This window comes from Panthera uncia, chromosome D2 (genome assembly GCF_023721935.1).
Source record: "Panthera uncia isolate 11264 chromosome D2, Puncia_PCG_1.0, whole genome shotgun sequence".
NCBI classification, from domain to species: domain Eukaryota; kingdom Metazoa; phylum Chordata; class Mammalia; order Carnivora; family Felidae; genus Panthera; species Panthera uncia.
In genome coordinates, this window is record NC_064818.1 from 18,631,599 (window position 1) to 18,653,027 (window position 21,429).

Here is a 21,429-nt window from a genome sequence, read left to right on the forward strand (position 1 = left end):
ATCACAGCAACAATCAGGAGCGTCAACCTGAGATGTGGATATGGCCATATTTCTGGTAAAGCGTTCTGAAGTGTGGCAGGCCAAATGACGGCTCCCAAAGATGTCCGTGTCCTAATCCCTGGCCCTGTGACTGTGTTACATTAAAAGTAGAGAACCCAGCAGTGTCAGAGAGATGGGAAGATGGGAAAAGAGGCAGGAGAGATTGGAAGGCTGAGAGGAACCTGGCCCACCATTACTGGCTTGAAGATGAGCCAGGAAATGCAGGCAGCTTCTCAACGCTTGGCATGGACCCTCAGGTGACGGCCAGCAAGAAGATGGGAACCCGGGTGCTACAACCACACAGAACTGAATTCGACTAACAATCCTAATGCTCAAGGAAATGGATGCCTCCTCAAGCCTCCAGAAGAAAAAGCAACCCTGTTGGTACCGTGATTTTAGCCCAGTGAGACCTAGATGGGACTCATTTAAAATAATGCATTTGTGCTGTTTTTTGCCCCTAAGTTTGTGGTTGTTACAGCAGCAAGAGGAAACCCATATGGTAGTTATCACTGGCGGTCACGTCGTTCTTGCTGGTTTCAAACTTCCACACGGAGACATCAGTGGGGATTTGTGTTCCTACTTAGTCTTTAGTTTGTTTATGACCTGGTTGTGTTCGAAGAAGCCCTTTGCATATCAGCGACCTTCCCACTTTCCTGCCGATTCCACTACATTTGAGACCAGGCAGCCAGCAGAGGTTGGCTTTTCTCAATCTCTGGGTGCAAGGATTTGGAGGCTGATGTGGGTCCTTTCTCTACTTGGGTTTGGGCTTAGTGATGGTTTTCATACCCTTATTCTGATAAGAAAAACGTTTGCTTTAATTTGTATTTTTGCTACTATAGTTTTTTAAATTTTCAAAACCGTTCTTTTTCTCTAAAGTGTTTTTTGATTTTGTTTTTGTTTTGTTTTGTTTCTTGACTGGCATACTGTTCTTGTTTCATGGATACAAAATCCTCTTATCTCTTGATGTTTTTTTTCTTCCAGCATTGTCTCTCATTTCCTTCAACATTCCTTTCTTTCATCTGTTTTAGTTCTCGCCTGTCATGGTAAAAACTTTCCTGAGGTGTCTGGTGACATTCTCTTTTTGCTAGAAGTGAGACAGTAAAAAGGTGACTGGAGCTAGCACCTGGTGGGCTCTACCACCCAGGGTGGTGGATTAGCCTGACTCTGTTTCCTTGGGAAACCTCCGTGTGATCCTACCTTTACATCTTTCTTTTGGGCTGCACTCACTCAGAATGTAGGATTTTACCTATTTCCCTCTTTTTAGTGGGCACCTCACCCTTAATTCTGCTCATATCACTAAGTCCAAAGTCTCTCTGGTTTGATTTCTCTGCAAAATAAATTCTCCTCTTGGTTGTGTGGGTTAAGGAGGAAGCCGAGCAGGGAACGGGGCAGGATGTATCTGTCTGTCCCTTGTATACATTTTCAGCCAGTCTTGTTTTGTACCTCACCAGTCAGTCATCCCACTTTCTGAGGCCCTGGGGGCCTCCAGCCCTCTGGGCTCCGCTGTAGCATAGGTTTTGGGAACGGCATTGGTTCAATCCTCTGGAAGTTTAACTAGAAGTCTTGTAGAGGTTTCAGAGTCAAAAATACAATGCTCAGGTGGAAGAGATCTAGTTCAATCCCTTCATTTGATGGAACTGCAAATAAAGAAGGAAATTTTCAGAGGTCGCTGAGAATTCTCGGTCCTCAGAGCAGATCTATGTTGCTCTCCTTATTTGTGGCTAGCCAGTCCTGAGTGGAAGATAAACAGTGACAGTCCTAAAATACGTGTTCCTAATGAGGAGAAGAAGGGTCACCCCCCAAGTGGACAGTCAGAAAAGACACTCATTGGCAGGAATTGATCAGAGATGTAATAAGCGTATCCCAAAGGAAAAAAAAAAAAAATCTGTCACAGATGTAACCCAGAGTAGAAATAATCTCCTCGAAATGGCCTGTTCTCTCTGATCTTCTCCTGACACACTTGTGAACGCCTTCGGCTATGACAGCTTCCAAGTCTAGGGTTAGAAAGAGAGACAAAGGTCATATTCACTCGCAGAGAAGATTAATAATGGGTCCAAGTGCTTTGAAACTGCATATTTCGTGTCTCTGTTTTCTTATTAAGCCAAGTGTGGGACTGCATGTGCCTTTGGCTTCTTCTATATCATACTCAGGGTCAAGAGGGCTTCTCTGCTTCCTCTCATCTCCCCCGATTCTGCTGGAACATTCTAATCAGTGAACCATACTAGCAGGTGTGGTCCAGGGAAAGGAACGTATCGCACTCATCTCAGATGGGTGGGCCAGGCCTTTGTCAAATCAGGAGCAAAGAGCAATTCTCCAGGACCCACAGAACCTCGGGAAGAGGGGGCAGGGCGGGGAACAACCCACCCACATGCCTCCTGCTACAGGTTGTTGTCAAGAAGTTAAATGAAATAATTTATATGACTATGCACCCTCTCTCTCTCTCTCTCTCTCAGTAAGAGGTTATTTCCTTTTTTAAACTTTTGGAAGTGCAAAGAGGCACCTGGGTGGCTCAGTTGGTTAAACGTCCCACTCTCGATTGGCGTTCAGGTTGTGATCTCCCAGTTCGTGGGATCGAGCCCCAGGTTGGGCTCTGTGCTGACAGCATGGAGCCTGCTTGGGATTCTCTCTCTCTCCTCTCTCTGCCTCTCCCCCACTTGCACACGTGCATGCGCGCACACACGCTCTCTCTCAAAATAAATAAATAAACATTTTTTAAAAACTTTCAGAAGTGCGAACTATTTACAAAAATGCACGCAACTTGCAGTGACTTAATTCAAAGTGAATAACCTCTTGTTAACCCGCACTCAGCATCGGAAACAGAACACTGCCAGCGCCCGAGAGGTTCCCTTCGTCTCCTCTTCCCATCATGATCCCCAGTGATAACCCCTCTCTGGTCTTCTAACACTACTCTCTAGTCTATTTTTTTTTTTAATATAAGTAATTATCATGTGAATAAACCATATATGATCTTCTGGGTCTAGATTCTTTTTGCTCCACCTTCTCTCTGTGAGATCCACGTGTGCGATCCACACTGCTGTGTATACGTGTCATTGTGAATGTTTTCAAGCTGTAAAGCAAGAGTTAAACTTGGTGCTAGCTGTGCAATTCAAATGCCATTTGAAACAACTGTTTCTTCTACGTGTCTTAAAAGCCACCAGCAGGAGCAAAGAGTTATTTGTATTTTAAACATATTCACCTAACCGATCGAAAATTCTTTCCTCCATGAAAAAGAAACGGCAAGGGAGCCACAATTTGTCTATTTCATCACGGACTGTCAGATTCTCCAGGTGCCTAATGGGTTTTGTCTGAGTGACTTCTTGCCTGCTCCCTTCCTCCAAGTCCCCGCGAGGGCCCTCTTTCTGGAAGCAGAACTTCCCCACAGAGAAGCGTCCTCTGATTCCAGAACAGAGAGGAGAACAGTCACAGTATCTAACCTTAAACGCTGGCTCTTCAATCTCCATTTATGTAGTTATGTACATTAGCAGGGCCCCGCCGTCCAGGAGAAATACAAAAGATTACACTGAACGGGAACAGTGTAACTGCCTGCTTACGCCAGAGTCCACCGTCCGGTATAATTACGAGATCACGAAAAATTAATGAAACTTTTATTTAGCTAGTGAAATAGCCTGTGGCCAGAGCAAATGCCACCGAAACCCATTCACTTCTACTCGAGGGAGGAGAAGAGCCAAATTGAATTTTACATGCTAACGTTTTCTGAAACAAAGCAAAATTAAGCCGCGGCCCAAAGTAACAAGAGAGAGTTGGAAACTTAACGGCAAGCTGTGATGTTTCCTTTCTTTCTACCCCTGTGTTAAGCACTGTGCTTGACCGTCGTAGGCAAACCTCTTCTCCCTTAGCCAAGGGACCCCACATATGCTATAAAAGTCTCTGTAAAGGAGGGAAGTACCTAGAAGAGCGATATGGTTATTAGCTAAACAGCAGTTCATGAGAAGAGCAACAGTTTTTTCTGCGGAGAGGAGACAGCTGGCTGAGCCCAATTCCCAGAGGCTGTGTGCCACCCCTGAGGGGAAGACCCAAGGCAATCACTGCCCCTCCCTCCAGCCTTCGCCCCTTTACTGCCCGATCTCCGCTCGCCTTTTACGATATTTGCTCTCCAAGTCGATCGCACGCTTAGGGCAAAGAGACCAGTCCCATGGCTTTCTTTCGCGAAACAGAAATCCCAGCCAGTGGCAGCGCTCGGGGGAATGAGAGGACACCGATGAGGGAGTTCACACCAGCAAACGCAAGACTCTCCAGGGCATCGCGAGAGCGCTGCGGCCAGCCGGCCGGCCCCACGAACTGTGATTTAGCCCAGCAGGTGCAACAAGGCCATTTCTAAACATGCAATTGCCTGATCTTGGCTCTTCGCCCAGCGGCTACTTCATCAAAGGCAGAAGCGACCCCGTGAGCCACCTAAAGATGAGGTTACTTTGAGAGAAGGAGGAGCAGAAATAAGGATAATACAGTGCTTCGGGAAAAATCCGATGAGAAAGAGAGAAAATAGCTACCCCGGAGCAGTTTATTATAAGCAAGCATCTCCGTGCACACCTCCGGGAAATCGTTTTCTCACATATCTTAAGAACAGAATAGTAGGCAATAATAGAGGAATACTTTCTGGAGTTAAAACTCACAACTCCTGTCTCGCGCCTTTGAATTTCTTTTCACTGCTTTCTATTGCAACATGCTCACGGTAATTTGAATGACCGTGGTTAATATCTCCCAGATTATGATGCCTAACCAGACAGTCTGCCGCGACTCTTCCTGAGAACCATCACCAGATTCATCTTCCTGGAACAAGGCAACTTCCATTCAACATTCCTTCGGGGATTCTCTCTGCTCACCAAGTGCAAACTGCTCCGCGGAGCACACAGGGCCCCTCCCGATCCAATACCACAGCCCCTCCCCCTTACCCCCGCCACTTTCCAAGAAAGTCTTCTGGTCCGGCCCGCCCAGGTCCCTCACTGCAGGCCCGCAGAGCACGCTCGGGTCCTGGTTTGTTCAAGTCCGCGCTCCTCCCCAGCCTCAACTCTCGAATTCTGATGACCTTTCATGTTGCAACACAGTATTATTTTTGTCCATGTGCTTCCGGGGCCAAGCAGGCTCGGCAGGAGAGCTATAAGCGGGAAGGGTCTTTGTGTTCCCGAGACCAGACTGGACCAAGAGGGATGTTCATTCAGGATAGGCAGAGAAAAATTCCAAATCGGAGCCAACAAGGAGCCCAAAGGCATAGGAGCCTGGGAAGTGGCACTTAGATTCAGATCCAAAGGATGGAAAAAGATAAATACCCTGGACCGCCTATGGGACTACAATCACCCCTCCCCCTCGTGGGACAGGTGTGGCCATGACTGGCCCTGGCCAACGAAATGAGGCTGGAAGTGACAACTGCGAACCGAGTTATTTCTCTTCGCTGTTTTGCCTTGTTTTACAGACCATTAGCGTACAGAATTTGACTTGATTTCTTTTCTCCCTCTAATTACAGTTCATCAACGTATTTGATATTTAGTCACTTCTCGCCACAAGCTATTCACAAGTGAAACGTAGACTTCGTTTATTTTAGTAATCACGTACTGGTGCTGAGTGACAGCATCTGAGAGGCAGAAGCTAGTGTGAGCAAACAGCTCTGAGCCCTTGGATCAATTTTGGGATTGGAAACGGCCCGTGCCTCTTCTTGTTTAATTTCAACACACTTGCACGTTAGAATATTTTTCAACGTACAGAAAAGTTGCAAAGATAGTACATAGCGTTTCTTCAAAACCCTCCCCCGTCCCTTCTATTGTTAACATCTTACATTCATGTGCCCCATTTGTCATAACTAAGGAGCCAACCCGGGCGTGTTACTGTTAACTAAATTCCACACATTATTTGGGTTCCACTAGTTTCCTCCTAATGTCCTTTTTTTGTTACGGGGTCCCACCCACAACACCACATCATATTTGTGGTTTACACACACACACACACACACACACACACACACACATCATATTTGGTTGGCATGTTTCTTTAGCCCCCTCTACGCTGTGACGGTTTCTCAGACTTTCCTTGTTCAGGTGACCTTGATAGCTTTGTGGAGTCCCAGTCAGAGATTTTGTAGAATGTGCTTCAGTTTGAGTTTATCTGATGCTTTTCTTATGATTAGACCATGGTTTTCGGGAGAAAGACCACAGAAGTGAAGTGTCCCTCTCATCACATCATATCCAAGGCTACCTGCTACCAATGTGACTTACCCTGATGACATTGGTATTCATCACCTGGTCAGTGAGGTGTTTGCCAGGCTTCACTACGAAGCTGCTTTTCCTCCCGTGTCCATACTCTTGGAAATGAGTCACTGAGGGGGGCCCCTGAGTGGCTCAGTCCGTTGGGCGTCTGACTTTGGCTCGGGTCTGATCTCACCGTTCGGGAGTTCGAGCCCCGCATCAGGCACTGTGCTGACAGCTTAGAGCCTGAAGCCTGCTTCGGATTCTGTGTCTCCCTCTCTCTCTACTCCTCCCACGCTCACGCTCTGTCTCTCTCTCTGTCTCTGTCTCTCTCTCTCTTTCAAAAGTAAATAAACATTTTTTTAAAAATTTTAAAAATAAGCTTCATTGTCTGTGAAAACGGCAAGCATGTTAATCAGAATCTTACAAGGACCTGAAATATTTTAAGGAAATAAAAAGCTCAAAACAGAAGTAGTCAACTTAACTACTGCGTAATCAAGTTTAAAGATTCCAGTCTAGGGGCGCCTGGGTAGCTCAGTCGGCTGAGCGTCCGACTTCGGCTCAGGTCATGATCTCACAGCTCGTGAGTTCGAGCCCCGCATCAGGCTCTGTGCTGACAGCTTAGAGCCTGCAGCCCGCTTCCGATTCTGTGTCTCCCTCTTTCTCTGCCCCAACCCACTTGCGTTCTGTCTCTGTCTCTCAAAAATAAGTAAACATAAAAAAAAAAAAATTAAAGATTCCAGTCTAGTTTCAGGTCCTTGATGTCTATTCGTCTGCTGTGCCAGCTCAAGGATACACTATAATTACCAAAGAATCACACTTTCTATTGAAAAACTGATACTAATGTTCCCTCATCCTCATTTTCACCTTCTGTGTAAGCACCTGCGGAAGGACAGCGTATAACCACTTTGGGGCTGCGCGCGTCGCGTCATGGTCTGGGCGGTGACTCAGCAGCCGGTCTTCAGTAGGGAGCTGACAGTGGACGACCTCAGGCTGAGAAGCAGAAGTTGGGGACAGGGCATTCAGGCCCCCGAAGCTCCTTCTGGGTCGCAGCCTGTATAGCAAGGTCCGGCTCTTCCTTTTCAGTCTCTCCAGAGTCTCTGCAGAAGTAGAGATCAGGTCAGCAGAGACAAACTGCAGAGGGGCGGGGATTTTTGGCAGGAATATCTAAAAGGGGGCGGGCGTTTGCATTGGGGCGGGGGGTGGTCCTGCTGTTGGGAGGTGGAGCAGAGCCCATTTTTGGAAGAGCGATGGTTGGGCCTACTGAACCCCGAAGTGTTGTGTAAAAAGCTGCTGTCCAAGTAAAACTACAGGGGCGCCTGGGTGACTCAGGCGGTTGGGCGTCCGACTTCGGCCCAGGTCGTGATCTCGCGGTCCGTGAGTTCGAGCCCCGCCTCAGGCTCTGTGCTGACAGCTCAGAACCTGGAGCCTGTCTCAGATTCTGTGTCTCCCTCTCTTTCTCTGGCCTTCCCCCGTTCACGCTCTGTCTCTCTGTCTCAAAAATAAATGAACGTCAAAAAGAAGTTTAGAAAAAAAAAAAATAACAATAATAATGCTAGCAGGCACTTAGAGAACAGCTACTGTGAGCCCGGCAGTGTTCTGACAGCTACATTAACACATTGTGAGCTATTTTTTTCACATACCACACCCCCCTCCCCAATGCAAAAGACTGCTAACTTTTAGATATTCCTGCCAAGAATCCATTTTCTTTTCAGGCTCCTTAAAATTCAGCTCTTAGCATACAAGAAAAAACAACAACAAAACAAAAGCTACATTACGAGAGGCCATGGTGGGGGGGGGGGGGTGGCGCCTGGGTGGCTCAGTTGGTTAAGTGTCCAACTTCAGCTCAGGTCATGATCTCCAGTGACAGCTCAGAGCCTGGGGCCTGCCTTGGATTCTGTGTCTCCCTCTCTCTCTGCCCCTCCCCGCTTGTGCTCTATCTCTCTCTCTCAAAAATAAATACGCATTAAAAAAAGAGAGACCATCAGGGGCGCCTGGGTGGTTCAGTCAGTTAAGCGACCGACTTCGGCTCAGGTCATGATCTCACAGTTCGTGAGTTTGAGCCCCGCGTCAGGTTCTGTGCTGACAGCTCGGAGCCTGGAGCCCGCTTCGGATTCTGTGTCTCCTTCTCTCTCTGCCCCTCCCCTGTTCGTGCTCTGTCTCTCTCTGTCTCAAAGGTAAATACATAAATAAAAAGAGAGGCTATCAGGGACTGCCTAGTAAACTTATTTTTTAAATTATTTACATCACGTAATGAAACTCATGACATTTCCTCTGAGCAAAAGGCAAAACCAAGTGATTCTTATGAAAAAATAACCTCCAGCTAAACTGTAAATTCTTTTTGGATCTCACACGGTTATAAAGTTTTCCCTCAAGTAAAATGTTCTTTCCTAGAACATCCTTTTTTGTTCTCTGTAACATCTCTTAGAGCAGCGCAAAATGTATTCAGCAAACACAGCAGTCATCTGTCCTGCGCGATTTTCTTTCTTCCCGGCTAACCCCAGTTACTAGAGGTCTTTATATGCGACATGTGTACGTGTATGTACATGACATTATACATTGATAGAAATGACATGCACCCTGTGGTTCAGCAATGGCTATTCTATGGGTCGCTTTACAATACATGACACGTACATTGATAAAACACATATGGGAAGTTCTTTGGCAATGGACCCTGGTCAGCGCAATGCAAACCCACTGTACCAACAGCGACAGCCTCTCTCCTCCTTGGGGCACAGCCAGCATGCATGTCATTTGAGTTCTATTTTCTCACGAGTATATTCTGTCACCTTGGGGGTTTTGTCTCGGGTTTGAATTTTTTTGCATGTCAGGTTTTATGGACAATCCGGAAAGCAATAATCATAGGGGAGAGAACAAAGCTTGCTATCAATCAGTGTCCCAGCGGGAAAGAGGTGACACACTCAAAGGGGTAACCAAACAGGCTTAAGTGACAGGCTATCTAGAGAGTCAGAAGAGGATTAAGGAAACCAATGAGCCATAGAGAAGCCCCCAGGGCTAAGCAACAGGAAGGTTACCATCCCTAGACCTGGGGTGTCAGGTGGGGAGCACTGATCGGAACTCAGAGCGGTGGCTGCAGACAGGACCTGGGGTTCCAGGGGGAAGCATCAAACACGCAGAGCCACCATTTATCTGTTAAGGGAAGGAGCCAGGCGAGAAACCTCCAGGCTCTCCCCAGCTCCCGTGTCCCCCAGTGCCTGCCATCAGCTAAATCTAACAGGAAGCAGAGATCCAGGTGCCGAAGAGGGAAGAGGTCAACTTTCCCGCCACACAGCGAAGTTGAGAAGGGCAGCCAAGGAGACCTAGAAGAACAAACAGAAAACTCAGCCCAGTACGAAATGCACACACCACGTGCTTCGCAAACGTCGTGCCAAATCCGTGAACAGTTGACAAACGAGGTGCTCTGGAAACGTAAGGTATTGTAACTCACAAGAGAGCATGCGTGACCTCTGGGTTTTTTAAACAAGCAACACGTCACATATGACTCTTATTGAAAACTCCCTCTGCCTAGAACAATGTCCTCCTTTTATTAATCCGTGACTATTAAGGAAGAGTCTGATAAGTTTAATTTTCCCCTCCGTTAACCCATCCCTAATCCATGCACAGAGGAGTGGTCTTCAGCAGGAGGTTTCTAGGGTCTTTAAGCACCCATTTTTTTTTTAAATTTTAACGTTTATTTATTATTGAGACACAGAGAGACACAGAGCGTGAGCAGGGGAGGAGTAGAGAGAGGGGGAGACACAGAATCCAAAGCAGGCTCCAGGCTCTGAGCTGTCAGCACAGAGCCCAACACGGGGCTCGAACTCATAAACAGTGAGATCATGACCTGAGCTGAAGGCAGACGCCCAACCGACCGAGCCACCCAGGCGCCCCAAGCACCCATTTTTATAAACAAACGAAAGATCTGAAAGGCAGACCCCCTACGGCTCAAGTCCCCTTTCCATCACTTGTGTGTCCTAGGTCACCTACACTCCTCGTGCCTCAGTTTCCTCAGCTGTAACAGAGGGCTAATAATAGTAGCTACCTCTTAGGTACCCCTTTTTAACGACTCTCCTGCCTTCATCAAACACGTTATGTAGCACACAGTATGTTTCAATTAGGCAATAGTTTTCATGATCCCAACAATTCAAAAGCACCTGCCTTGATCTAATTGATCTCTGTGCCCAGTTATTAAAATCTACATTTTTTACATAAGAGACTCTTAAATATGGAGAACAAACAGAGGGTTACCGGAGGGGTTGCAGGAGGGAGGAGGGGCTAAATGGGTAAGGGGCATTAAAAGGAATCTACTCCTGAAATTACTGTCGCACTATATGCTAATTTGGATGTAAATTAAAAGAATAAATTAAAGGGGTGCCTGGGTGGCTCAGTCAGTTGGGCATCTGACTTCAGCTCAGGTCACGATCTCACAGTTCGTGAGTTCGAGCCCGGCGTCGGGCTCTGTGCCGACAGCTCGGAGCCTGGAGCCTGCTTCGGATTCTGCGTCTCCCTCTCTCTCTGCCCCTCCCCTGCTCACGCTCTGCCTCTCTCTCTCTCTCTCTCTCTCTTTCTCTCTCTGTCTCTCTCAAAAATAAATAAACATTAAAAAAAAAAATTCCACCTTGGATGTCATGACAAAGATGTCTCCTCTCCCATCACTTGTCGGTGGACTTTCCAGAAACTTAAAGGGGCCCTCTTTGCTTTGTGAAAGGATGAACGTAGGGCCAGACCTTCCAGTTTCTGGTTTGATAAGAGCAGATGGGAATCTGAAAGGCCTTGTCCCCAGCCCCTCCCGATTATACACTGTTCCTCTGCCTTTACTTTCTGAATGTTAGCCTAGTGTGAGCCAGGTGCTTTAGGCCAATATTCTGGAAGCAGGTGGCCATGAGGTAGCTGGTCCTACCAGACACTCGTGTCCTCTGTCCCATGTTGATGTGATTAATTCTCTACTCTCTCCCTCCCACCACACTCTGTGACCAGGGCAAAATCCCTACATTCTCTGGATAAGCTGAATGCACATGCTCTATTTTTGTGAGAATAGAAGACAAGTTTCTATACCCTGTGCTGATGATCATTTTGCTTCATGCTTTCAAATCCCCTGGCTCTGCCATTTTCTAGCCATTGAACTTGGACAAATTACTTAAGCTCTCTGAGCTTAAGTTTTCTCACCTTTCATTTGTAGAAAATAAAAGTTAACTCAGGGTTGTTTTGCCGCTTAAATACGGTTATTTAAAGCATGTATCAGAGGCCAACACATATCAATATGTTCAGGACTGAGCTTTAAGCCATGGTCCTCTCAGATTCACTAGGTTGGTGTGGCAGGCACGGGCCTCTGTCCCCATCTCCCCTCCAAAAAAAGCTTGCAGCCCACCTGGGAGGATCACAGAGGGAGGCGGCCCCCAGCTGACCGAGAAGGCAGGATACCAGGGTGAGGCTACCCCTGCCCAAAGTGGGGACCCTCTGAAGGGCACCCGTGCTCGGAGCTTCCCCTCAGATTGACCAAGACTGTTCAACCTGCATCACCACCTGTGGTGGCCCAGTACAGCCTGCTTCCTCCCTTTTATCTTCCAGAGACATCACACCCTCCATACACTTCTCACACCCCTAACCCCATTTCTGCTTCCCGGAACGGACACAGAAGGACAGAGAAGACAAGACACGCGACAACCGCTTGGAGGAAAGGAGGTGCACTGTTCCTCGACCTACCCGTCAAGGGGTCTCACGTTCGAGATCTGGCTTACTGACCAGCAAAGAGCATCTCTGCGGGAGCAAGAGTACTTCACCTGGTGACTGCCATCCCACGCCTCGTTAGAACCCTAAAACTGAGCTGAGCTAAACCTCTGGCCCCATCCGTCACCAGCTCATTCGGATCCAACTAGTATGGAATATTAAAGAACATTCACAAGGCAAAAACTCAAAAAATGAAATTCCATGGCTGCCTGGGCGGCTCAGTTGGCTAAGCGTTCTACTTCAGCTCAGGTCATGATCTCACGGTTCGTGGGTTCGAGCCCCGCCTTGGGCTCTGTGCTCAGAGCCTGAAGCCTGCTTTGGATTCTGTGTCTCCCTCTCTCTCTCCCCCACACGTGCTCTGTCTGTCTCTCTCTCTCTCTCTGAAAAATAAATAAACATTAAAAAAATATTTTTAATGACATTCCAGCAGAAATGAGAAGTCCACATCAGAAATCCTGAGGAACTCCCCAAACTTCCCAGAGATGTAGGAAGGGAGTTTAAGCTGACCTCATCAAAGTCCTAATGGGCAGACTGGCCCAGCGCTAGCTGAGCTATACATGTGGAAAGTGCCTGAGGATAATCAGGGTCTGAAAGACAGAAATGGACAGTGAGGGGGGAGCTTAAGTGCATAAAAGAAAGTCCTGGAAGATAAATACCAAAAATCAATCAATCAATCAATTAATCAATAAAATGGGGCGCCGGGGTTGCGCAGGTGGTTAAGCGTCTGACTTCGGCTCAGGTCATGATCTCACGGTCCGTGAGTTCGAGCCCCGCATCAGGCTCTGTGCTGACAGCTCAGAGCCTGGAGCCCGTTTCGGATTCTGTGTCTCCCTCTCTCTCTGCCCCTCCCCTGCTCATGCTCTGTCTCTCTCTGTCTCAAAAATAAATAAAAACATTTAAAAAAAAATTTTTTTTTTAAAAAGAAAAATACCAAACTCTTCGGTGATAGCACTATGATTGTTTTTCTTCCTTCTAGGTTTCTAGTTTTTTCCAATACTCTTATACTGAGAAAATATCAATTTTATGAGTTAAAAGTGCTCCAACAGCGGTTAACGGTAGTTTCCAAACGTAACTTCTTCCCACACATGCAGTTCCCCTGACTCATTCTTTATTCACAGCGTCCAATGCATAGGAATCACTTTTCCGGTATCTGTTATGCAGTAAGTCATCAAAACCAAGGCCTGGTAGACCTGTGCTCAACACAGTGCTCTGGGGATAAAGGTCCCCAATTAATAAACATTTGAGGACTAACACATTTTTGTCAGTTGACACTATTACGATGTTGCTTAAATCGTGGCACATTTGTGGTTAAAGGTTACGGTTAATTGTTAAAAAGGTAATTGTTATTGAGTCAATAAGAGATAAGTCCGTCTCCCCGAAAGAGACTGATTAACTTGGGCAATTCTCCCTAAGAACAGATCAAAGAGGGAGCATTTTTCTCTCCACATGACTTTCCATATCCAGCGTGGTACGTTCTTGAAGGACAAGGATTCTTTGCATTTGGTATCGCAATGGATGTCCACATAGGTGCATAATAACTTCTTTTCCTGATAGAGGTAACGACTGGCAAACTCTCATGAAGTACGCTCAGTTGAACCCACTGCCTAATGTTCTCGTCCTTGAGTCTTTTTCCTTCCCTTTATTTCTTTTTTCTTTCCCTTTTTCTTCTTTTCCTTTCACCTGTCACTGGTTTTGATTCGTGAAGAGGCCGGTCACTGTACCGGAATGCATCAGACAGTGACAGATTTTCTGTCTTCCTGGAAAAAGTTCTATTTACCCAGGACTCGGCCTGCCACGCTCTTGAGAAACACAGCTACCTCCTCTTTCCGTGTCTCCGTGCACAAGCCGCTGGCAGGCCTTCGTCCACGTGCACACGGCCCAGCTGAGCCGGAGGTCTCGATTCGTTATTTTCTGGACTTGGAATTTGGTGAGAATTACTGGCTACGTCACTTGATACTGATTTTGCTTAAGATGAAAGCTCCTAAGCCCATGAAGATCAAGGCTGAAAAGAAGCGCGATTATCTTAAAATAACGGAGAAGAGGGGCGATGGAGACTTCATAGCTTCACCTCCTGGTGAGTTGAAGAAATTAAAGCCCAAAGAGATTAAACTCACTCTCCGAATGCATAGAGCTGGTCAGTGGCACAGGCAGGATGAGGGCGCCGGGAGCCCGGCGATCCTGGGGCATTGCTCTCGGCTCTGTGTCATCAACCCTTGCTGGGGGCATGCTGCCCTACAGCAATCTGGATTCTCCTTTAGATCCCAGGTGTGGACACATTGAAACTGCACGCAAGATGGGGCTCCTGGGTGGCTCAGTCGGTTGAGCGCCTGGCTTCGGCATAGGTCATGATTTCGCAGTTCGTGAGTTCGAGCCCTGCATCGGGCTCTGTGCTGACAGCTCAGAGCCTGGGGCCTGCTTCCATTCTGTGTCTCCCTCTAACTGCTCCTCCCCCACTCGTGCTCTCTCTCTCTCTCTCTCTCTCTCAAAAATAAATATTAAAAAAAAAAACTGCACGCAAGGGAAAAGCAAACTAAAGTTTTGGGAGTGTAAACAGGGCATTGCAGAAGAATGGGAACCGTCCAAATCAGATAAAACTAGCCATGCTGTTAACTAATTCTATTGCTGTGGGAAATGGGTCCTTAACAGATGGCTGGGAGGAATTTCAGTTCTGTGTAGAATTCTCCTTACTAATCATCACAGGAGCAACGGTGATAGTCTTAATACAAGGTTTTTAAAGTGCTTCATATACGCTGTGCTCTATATTATTTCATTTGTCCAATTGCAGCTGAACTCTGTCCCTTTTGCTGGAAAAAGAAAGATGGAAACAACAGGTGGAAACAACAGAAATCCCCAAACTCCGTCCATCCAGCTGTCTGCACACTCAGCAAGGTGCCCATTTTCACCCATTCTAAGCGTGTTGTACTCTGTCGGCAAAGAAGATTCAGTGAAGTGGGGCACCTGGGTGGCTCGATCGGTTAAGTGTCTGACTTTGGTTTTGGCTCAGGTCATGATCTCATGGTTGGATTCATGGGATCAAGCCCCTCGCTGAGCTCTGTGCTGGTAGCTCGGAGCCTGCTTGGGATTGTCTGTCTTCCTCTCTCTCTCTGCCCCTGCCCCACTCGAGCTGTCTCTGTCTCTCTCAAAATAAATACATAAAGTTAAAAAAAAAAAAAAAAAGGTTCAATGAAGAGTTTAGGCAACATACTAGGTCACCCATTCGGATACTCAGACCCTAATTGAAATAATAGAAGGTGCCAAACACGCCTTTTATTAACCACAAGTCCTGGCTGCTGGACCAGTTGTATTCTCCACCTGTACATACGACCTGCCTCTCTTCATCCTGGACAGACTCGAACGATGGACTGCACCAGCCTCACAGCCTTGCTTTCCCACACGGATCCACTGGACAGGCCCCAATAAGCCCATCTTCCCGCATTCACATGTGCAGCTCCTTCCACCTCCCACCCACGTTGTCTCTGGGACTTGCTTTGACCCATGGACCTTAACATGGTGCAAACACCTCGATAAGCCCTTGCCCACCGGAGCGTTCTCTCTTGGCACATTCACTCCTGGAAGTCAGTCTCCGTGTTGTAAAGAAACTCGGGCTAGACACTGAAGATGAGAGGCCACAAGGAGAGAGACCCAGGGTTTCTTTAGACAGTCACCTAGGTCGAGCTCCCTGCTGCGTGTGACCTCAGCAGAACCGCCCCATGAACCGGGTCAACACACAGGATCACGAGATCTGTTGTTGTTTTAAACCGCTAAGCCAAGTGATGGGGTGGTTTGTTATACAGAAATAGATCGTTGAGTTAGTATATCCCTACCGGTGGTTTTATTTTTTTTTTTAATATGAAATTTATTGTCAAATTGGTTTCCATACAACACCCAGTGCTCCTCCCAAAAGGTGCCCTCCTCAGTACCCATCACCCACCCCCCCCCTCCCTACCGGTGGTTTTAAAGACCCCTTTATATTTTCTATATAAGAGCAGAAATGGAAAAGGGAAATTAGGCTTAAAATATACTTACCGATGAATGGTTCTACCACTAACTCATGCAGAATCTGTTACTTAGCCAATGAGTTTTTTTTTTCTCTCTCTCTCTAATAAATAAGGACAATAGCAACCAATCCAATTGATGCCCACCATGGGAGGTACGAGGTTAGAAGAGGTATTTATTTGTTCATTTATAACACAATTTGGTCAGGAGAAGATTTAGACAGGTTTATGGTAATAGGTAAAATATTTTTTCATGCTGAATAAGTGAATGTGGCTCCTAAATTTCAGGTATGATGATACTTACCAACACATTTTCTCCTCTTGTAAAGCCTTGTTGTTTCCTGATCTCCTCTGTAAGAAACTTGTTTCACTGCTTTATCTAAACAATTGTTTATCTAAACAATATTTGATTCCCTTCTCCTTTTTCTATTTTGAAAGAGGAACACTTGACTTTCAATAATACCTGATGAGTTCTGGGGATAAAGACGAGGTGGTTTCGATTAGGGACCTGGTGACTGGGGACACGGAGAGTGTCTAACTTTGGGTGAGCCCTCAGCAACACTAGAGCTGATCCTAACAATTAACAGAGGCTGTTGCAAAGGCAGTAACAATCCATATAATGGCCCTACCCTCATTCGCATCCCTTAGTTCCTGAAACAAAGGGACAAAGGAGGTAAATTTTGTAGATTAAATAAATGCTTGGAAACTCCACTCATCTCTGACTGCGTGGTTTAGAACATTAGTGAACAACAGTAGCCCGTGGGCAGCCCTTCTAGCTTTGTGGTCTGGCCTGAGATTTTGTCCCAGAATAAAAAGTAGGAACCCTGGAAGATCAGGGAGAGACAAGAAGATCAAAGCAGAGGGAGAAGTTTGGGGGTTCTGGGTGACTTTGTATATACGTGATTTTTCTGTACGTTTGTCAATAAAACATTTTCTAAATAAATGAGGCAAGCCAAATCAGTTCTACTGTTACTGCTACAAGTGATGTGGGGTTTTGGGGGGGGTGTTGGACGGGTTTTTGTTTTTTTTTTTTTTTTGAGAGAGAGAGAGAGAGCAGCAGAGGAGCAGAGGGAGAGGGAGAGAGAGAATCTTAAGCAGCATGCCCTGCACAGAGCCTGAGGTGGGGGCTCGATTTCCCAAACATGAGATCGTGACCTGAGCCAAAATCAAGAGTAGGACGCTTAACCGACAGAGCCACCCAGGCGCCCCTAATGACGGTTTAGGTATCAGAGTTCTAAGTTCCTAACAGGTGCCTCTTCAGACACTCGAGCAGGCTCAAAATGGGATTAAGCACCAGCCAGGCTGGGTCTGGTGTATCCTAAATCCATGACAAGTGATAGGAGTCATGATTTCCATGGTAAAATGTCAGTTTTAATATTTGCTGCTGAAGCACACGACTCCGTCTTCCACCGGCCACGTACAATATGGTGCTTGTCTTCAAGTTAAACCCTGAACCAACTATTATCCAGAATCTGTCAAAGGGTGACTCATGCCCACGCCTCTCCCAAAAGCTTCTGTGCTCAGGGATATTTTCCAATGCCTGAGTTCTATTTGTGCTTTACGTTTTAAACACTCCGAAGCAGTATGCTTGGAACGTAAGGACACACGCCCTCGTGGGAACGCTTCCCACAGTGACAGCCACCGCAGGCCAAATCAACGTTACACCTTGAGCTCTTTGATCAGGAGGCAACGTTAGAAAGGGTTCCGTGAAGGCGGATCCTGTTTCTGCAAAACCGGGCAAAGACATCAAACATTCACGTCATCATTTTTAGTGCCTTTTCTCCCCAGTTCAGGCCAAATCCTAATCAGAAACCACCCTCCGAACGTCATAGGAGAAAACACTGTCTTGGGAAGGGAAGCTCGGGCACTTGGTATGATGACCGCATGCTCTCTTTTTGGGAACCTCCTTGAGATGCCGAATCATAATAAAGTTGCTTGTGGTGTTTTGAAGAATACGGAGAGCAGGAGATCTGGATGTTTCGTGAGATAAAGGTAAGACAAGATTTCACCCAGGTCACATAGGAGGTGTTTTCGCCAGGGGGACCAGAAATATTCAGTCATTGACTGCTGCCCTCAGTAGCTCTCACCCTGGCACATCTATCCTTCGTTGGCCGGCTGAGCCAAAGGGGGCCTTGCCAACGTTTGCCCATGTCTGACCGACAAGGCCGCTGACTGCTGTGTTTCTGGACATTCCCTAACGAAAGAGGTGGTAACGATCTGGGGAGCCATGAGCTGACCTCCTGGACGGGAGTGTGGTCAGCAGAAGAAAGGCCCCCAAAGATGTCCACAAGGGGAACGGAAGCTGCAGATGAGATTGAAACCGCTAATCCACGGACCCTGATGTGGGGAGATTACCCTGGACTCTCCAAGGAGGCCCCATATAATAATGAGGTTCCTTAAGTGTGAAAGCAGAGGGGGAGGAGTCAGTGTCAGCAGGATGCCAAGAAAGACCTGACCGGCCATTGCTGGCTTGAAGGTGGGGGAGAATCGTGAGCCAAGGAATGCAGATGGGCTCCAGAGCTTAGAAGAAGAAAGAAGATGGCTCCCTGGAGCCTCCAGGAAGGAACACAGGCAGGTCATCAGCTTGATCTTAGCCCAGTAAGACCCATTTTCGACTTCCCACTTCCGGGACCGTCAGGTAAGAAAATCTGTATTGTTTTAAGCCCCTAAGTTCGTAGTAATTTGTCAAAGTAGCGAATGGAAACGGCCAGAATGAAGTATCTGTGGGACAGTCAATGGAACTGAATGCAATTTAGAGGACACACGTCTGGTTGGAGATGCACGTCAGGTTCCCCACCCCCACAGGCCTCTCTCGCAGGCAGACCGTGTCTCTTCAAGACTCGGTTGTGTTGTCCGGATTGCACAGGGGAGCCTGGTTGGCTCAGGTGGGCAAAGGATTCTGGATTCACAAAGCCGAATGTGCTACCAAGAGCTTCTTGTGTGAAAGGAATCAAGGGACACCCCAGCAGCATGATCCTTCCCTTCCGCACAAATCTTACGTTGTTGTCTCACTCAGACTCACCAAAGCACCTTCACGGGCTGAATGCCATCTTCCCCTCCTGGGGGACTAGCACACGCACGTGCACACACGTGTCCCCGGTATCCTCCCAGCGGGTGGCCGCCCCCAGCAGGCCCACCTCCCCAAGTGGCAGCATCTCTGTTCCGGGACTGTTGGAAATAATTCATATCGCTTTGCTCTGATCTCATAAAAAATGAAACATAGATGTGCTCTTACCCATAAAAAGCAGAAGCCTCACCCAAAATTAGTAGGGATGACGATGAGAGCCATTAGGGGCCACTCGTGAGCTAATCACGTAGGCATCCCGCTGTGAAAGAAATGAGCTTCCCCACGGAACTTCCCAACAAGACCAATCCGAGGCGACATTTACCGGGCACTTCCGGCACACTCGCACGTTACACTCAGAACCCCACCAGCCCACGGGGGTAGGTGCCGTGCTTATCCCCCCTACAGCTGCTAACGTTTAGACGCAGGAAGTTTAAGCTGCTTAAGGAATCGCAACCATGTTCCCTTTATGAAACTTTTCTCCCAGGATACTTGTCATTCTCCCACCTCCTTCAGGTCTTGTAAACATCTCCGGGATATTTACATCTCGCTGACCAGAAAGAAGATCTGCAGGGACTGTCATTCTAATGACATTCTTTGGTAGAAAAGGCAAGTACGGTTACATCCATAGGTCAGAATTTACTTCGTACCATGTGCTCTGTCCACGTAGCCTGGGAAGACCTATCCTGGATACGGGAGGCAAACTGGGGCTGGGTGAAGAGAAACTTCAAGGTCCCTCGGAGCTGGCTTGGGGCTGCCTGTGGAGGCCAGTGAGGGCAAGCTGGGTTTTAGCACTTCGGGGCACATACAAGTGGTCAGTAATCTAAATGCTCTCTGCACAGCCTTCCAGGGTGCATGAAAAGTCAAAGCCTGGCCTCAGAGGCTCCGTGGGGTATGGAGTGAACAGGCCCATCCTTCACTAGATGACCCTTGAGGCTGAAGGGTGGAAGCAGGAGGACATCTGGCCTCTCAGAATGTTCCTGTCCTCAGGGCCACCTCCCCTGGTGTAAGGGCTGCATCCTGGCGGCACGATGGGAAGGCTGACCACAAGTTCACATACACCACGTGGGCACCTCCCAGCCCTCGGAGACGGGGAACCCTGAGCCCTGCTGGTCTCCACTGCAAAGCCGGTGGGGCCCACGGCACCTTCTAATCCCTTTCATGGCTATTCCAGATCTTGGCCATCTAACCCACATGTGCACATGTGTTCTCATTCAGGATTCAAATAGCCTGGGCAGGGGTGGGGGGAAGGCAGTACTTTCACACGTAAGGGAACGGAGGCTCACATCCAGGGACCTCCCCATCATCAGACACTACGTGCTTCTCTGAGCCTAGACCTTTGGCTCCAAGAACAGTGCTCCTGTCGGGGACACACACGGGCCACCAGCACGTGATCCACTACAGACACCTGCGTCTGACATCAGAGAGCGCCGAAGTCAGACCGTGACCCCAGAATTCTCAAAACCCCATTTTCAATAAGCACTTAATGTTGGTTAGGGAGGATTCCCAAAATGCCTCTGGGCTTTTCCAGCTTCCCAGCACGGAAGACTGAGGCTTGCCAACCGGCCTGCTTTTCGACGGGGCCGAACTTCCTCCTCCACTGACACTCTTCGGCAGAAAAGGCAAGCGCAGTTGTATCTGTAGGTCAGAATTTATTTCATACCACCTCGTTTATAGCATTTTCAAGGACAGCGTTCTGCTCAACATCATCTACGCTTGAAAAAGAGAGAAGCACAACTTGGTAAGGCACCAGGTTACGACAGTCGGGGAGAAGACTCTGCCTTCATTTTGGCTTGGGTGATAGCTGCGTGGTTTCTCTGAAGTCTGCCAAACACAGAGAACGACATTACAAAAGGTTCGCTTCCACATACGTGGTAAAAAAGAGAGAACACACTTGGGAAGTATATTGTATTTTTAAATCATGACTGGCCTACACCGTGGGAGTTAAGCGAAGGTGGCATCTTCTTAAAGCACGACTCATAAAATCTCCTCTGCAATACCAAGCTGCAAGTTTAACGATGGGTAAGCTTCGAAGTGGATCAACTTTACGTTTACCTCAAGCCGTACTTTTAAAAACGTTTTTGCCCAAGTCACACAAAGAAACAAGAATGGAGGAAAGCATTAAGTACAATCAATCGTACCTTTACTATTCTATAAAACGCAGCAACATATGAAAAATGGTGGTGTTTAAAGGTCAACCCTCGAGATTTTTTAGCGCTAACGGTACAGGTTGTATCAAGATGGGTTAGAAATAAAGCGCTGGCGTAAAGCTTTCAGAACCGGGCCACACAGGCGCATTTCACCAACAGCTTTCAACCAGTGGCCCTCCAAGGCAGAGGGTGCCAGTGGCCTCTCCAGGGGGGCCAAGAGCTGCCCCATATGCTATCACATGCATAAAATTTCTTCCAAG